Below are 4357 nucleotides of genomic sequence, written 5' to 3'. Positions count from 1 at the left end.
AATAGGTAAAGACCCTGGCACCTAGAATGGACCAATGCAGGCATGCAACTCTCTTCATCTCTTGTTGTATCAGTCAGACCTATTTCTTCCTTGGAATGCTGAACCCTACACAACAAAAACCTTTTGGGGGCTGTCTTGGTATGACTGAAAGTGAAAATAGTTTCCACTAGAGGGTGCTAAGCCTCAAAATAAAAATATAAACCAAATACTTTGATTTTCCCATATTTTAAATATTCATTGAGCAACTAATAAGTATAGTAACGTGATTCCCCACAAATCAGAGCCTGAAGCGAGGCTTACATGCTATCACTTTATTATCGACTGTAATCCCAGGGAGCAAGAATGAGGGAAAAGAAAAAGGAGGCAGGGAAACCATGAGAGCCAATCCAAGAAGATGTACTGCTGAACAGGCCACCTCTTGCTATTAATTAATTCCTAGATCTTATAGTACCTTCCACCAAAAAGCCAGGTAAAAAGCTCTTTCTGAGAACAGTTCGTCTAGATTGGCTCCATCTTCCATTGTCCAAGTTTCACCCAGCGGGGTAATAATTCTCTCCATCCGTCTGAGTTGCACAATGTGAACACTAAGCATGTCTTTGGGGTCTCATATTAGTATCTAATAATAGAAGGTGAGACTATGCAGGGAGGGTAGAAGGCAAAGTGATGTCAGGTTGTGCTGTGGAACTGGTCCCGGCTCCTGCATAGCTGGTTGCTCAGCACCTGGGGCTGGAACAAGTTGCCAAAGGCCTCGAGACAAGTGAGAAGCACACAAAAGGCATCTGATAGCACAACGCTCAAAATAAACAATGCACAACTGAAAGGGGAAAACACATCTTTTGGAGGATGTTTGTCCCTTGACACTAAACATTAATTATCACTTCCCACTTAAGACAATTAGTTGTGTATATTTTTAAGTATTTCTTATTTGAAAATAGATTCCATTAGATTTGCTAGTCATCTAAGAAATTAGTTTTGTTATTTATCTCTGCATTAGTCTTGTTTACTTTTGCCAAACAAATGCCACATTATAACTGATTGAATAGGCAGTGCTATTTGTTTTTAAGAATGAGAACTTTTAAATTGTTTTTTTCAAGTTAATTCATTTCAAAATATTTATAGCTTTTCCTGTGGCATTAGAAACAGATGGACTAGGAAGAGAAGACATTTAAGCTGTGTCTTTAAACAACTCTTGTACAACACTAAAAGCTTGTTTTCTATTTACTTAGTAAATCCAGCATATGTTTTATAGAAATATTTCTCTAACTGCCATATAATTTGCATTCATTGTTCTAAATCATCTTCTGTTATTTTTAACACTTGTATAAAATATGCCATTTTTGAATTGACTTTCTATTTGGAAATAATTTCAAATTTGCAAAAATAAAAAATAGTACAAATAAAAAATAGTACAAATCAATACCCATAGAGTCTTTATCCAGATTTGCCCATTGTTAATATTTTACCTTGTTGTACATGGTTGTACAGCATGGTTCTTTACCCCTAAATGCTTCAATGTGTATTACTTGAAAAGAGAGATAGTCTCTCAAATAATTATATAATCTATTGTCCATATTCAATGTTATCAGTTGATCTACTAATGCCTTTATAGCATTTCCTCCTCAATACAGGATCCAGTCTAGGTTCACATACTGTATTTAGTTATCATGTCTCCTCAGCCTCCTTTAGTCTGAAATAGTTTTATGACATTAACAGTTTTTGAATACAGTCCTACCTCCCTTTAAAACACACACACACACACACACACACACACACACACACACACACACACACACACAACCAGAAAGTTTGTCATTTTATGATTTTCTTATGTTTCTGTGTGATTAAATTTATTCTCAGCCAGCATATGCATAGGTGATGTTATGTCCTCGGGGTATCATACTTTGAGCCCCATGACTTCTGTCTGTCCCTCATTGGAGATGTTAGCTTTGATCACCTGCTCAAGGTGTTATCTGAATTCTCCTCTGTGTACTTATTGCTTTTTATTCCTCTTTGCAACTCATAAGCAATCTGTGAGAATACACTAAAAGACCATACAAATATATCCTGCTCCTAAGCAAAATTTCCCTCTAGATTAGAACTATTGATGATACCTGCCTAATCCAATCTTCACTAAGATGGCTGCAAAATTTGTCATTTTTTAAAACTCCAGAACAGTCCATCTTTGGCATTCTACTGTAAGCAAGAATCCGAACTTCCCCTACCTCCAGTATCATCAGTATGAACTGGTGAATTACTATGATTTTCAATGGGTTAGGATTTATTCCTCTACTTAATTCTTTTGTTGTTTAAATTCTCCCAGGTTTGACCAGTGGAAACCTTTCAAAGCTAGCTCCTGTGTCCTTGCATTTCTTTACTATGTATAACAAGATGTTGCAGGTCCATTTTTTACCTACCCTGCTTCAATTCTGAATCAGCCATTTTTCTAATGAGCCCTACTTTCCTTTTAGGGGGAATGGTAGTAGAGATCAAGACCTGGGTTATATGTATGCTTACTCCTACTGTCGGGGGAGAGGTCTTTGCTTCTTGGCTCTTTCAGGCAGAGCTAGGAAATCTATACATATAGTTGCATACAAATATGCATATATACATAAATATATAACAATTAAAACACATAAGCATATAAAAATGCACACACACATTTTTTTAAAGAAATTAAGCCATTCTTCCAATTCCAATTCATAACTACAGAGTTTTTTCTTGCTTCTTCATATTCCATATTTGTATGTCCCTTCTCCCACAGAGAAAATCCTGGTTCCCAAAAACATCATATTTATTCATTTGCTCAGTCTTATATCTAAAACTAGAGGCCCAGTGCACGAAATTTGTGCACGTGTGTGTGTGTGTGTGGGGGGGGGGGGGGGTCCCTCAGCCTGGCCTGCACCCTCTCCAATCCAGGACCCCTCAGGGGATATCTGACTGCCAGTTTAGGTCCGATCCCTGTGGGATGGGGCCTAAACTGGCAGTTGGACATCCCTCTCGCAATCCGGTACTGCTGACTCCTAACCGCTCGCCTGCCTAACTGCCTGCCTGATTGCCCCTAACTGCCTCTGCTTGTTGGCCTGGTTGCTCCCTAACTTCCCCCCTGCCAGCCCGGTCGCCCCCTAACCACTCTACCTGCCTACCTGATCGCCCCTAACTACTCTACCTGCCTGTCTGATCGCCCCTAACTGCCTCTGCTTGATGGCCTGGTCGCCCCCTAACTGCCCCCCTGCCGGCCTGGTCACCCCCTAACTGCTCCCCTGCTGACCTGATCACCCCTAACCACCTCTGCCTCGGCCCCCGGGGCTTTGTCCTGAAGGAAGTCAGACATCCAGAAGAAGTCCGGTCTACCAGGTCTAATTAGCATATTACCCTTTTATTAGTATAGATAGTCTCAGAATGTCTTTACCAATAATACTACAATAAACAAAACTACTAAAAAGAGTTCAGGATTTATTTCCGGTTCTCATCCCCTTCCACCCACCCCAACACATACATTCATACACACCCTACCTTGCCCACACCTAAGGGTATATAGTCAAATACTGTGTTCATTAATTAACTTGAATCTCCTCTTTCTCCTTCACCTTTTCCTTTTCTTTTCTTATTTCCCTTCTAGAAGACTTATATCGTTTATTTAAAATACAATTAGCTTAATTGTATTAGTTTGTTCCCATTTGCTTTCAGGTTTAGTTCTCCTCTTTCTTAATGATTTGTTTTAGAGTCTTAAAATGCTTACAAAAATCAGAACAATAGAACAAGGTATACTCAGCAAAGTGCCAAACCCTCCTATAGTCCTTCTAACACATAGGTCCCTACCTCCCACAACCCCTTGTAGGTGTGGACAAAAGAGGCCACATGCTCACCTGACAAGCTCAGGGAAGGCCTGCATGGTGGTCTTGCAAACTCAGAGGCCTAAAGTAACAAAGAATGGTCTGAAATTAAACTTTAATTAAAAGCAGTTATGGTGGGTAGTTACGTCCTAGGCAGGTATCTTCACTAACAAGGTCAAACTGTACCTTAACTGAGCCTGTCTGTCTTTTTGCATCTATGATAACATACCCTTGAAATGTCTGGGTAACTTGTAACTTCCCTTTTTCGGGACCCCTTGGGGCACAACCTAATGTGCCTGGGCTCCAGGACAGATACCACAAATTCCTTCATTGTTATCATGTTAATTGCTCCAGCACTCACCTAAGTATGTGTCTATCATTTTACTTTTTATCCAATCCCAGAGGTTCCCCCCTCCCCGCTTTGCTTTCTCCCTCCTCTCTAGTCTATCACCAATGGATTTCATGTAACGCACCTACATCCCTCCCTTAAATGCAATGTATAAAAATAGAGGAAAACCCGCCCA

This window comes from Myotis lucifugus, unplaced genomic scaffold (assembly GCF_000147115.1).
Source record: "Myotis lucifugus unplaced genomic scaffold, Myoluc2.0 scaffold_265, whole genome shotgun sequence".
Lineage (NCBI taxonomy): Eukaryota > Metazoa > Chordata > Mammalia > Chiroptera > Vespertilionidae > Myotis > Myotis lucifugus.
The sequence above is the reverse complement of the archived record's forward strand: the minus strand, read 5'-3'. Positions refer to the sequence as shown.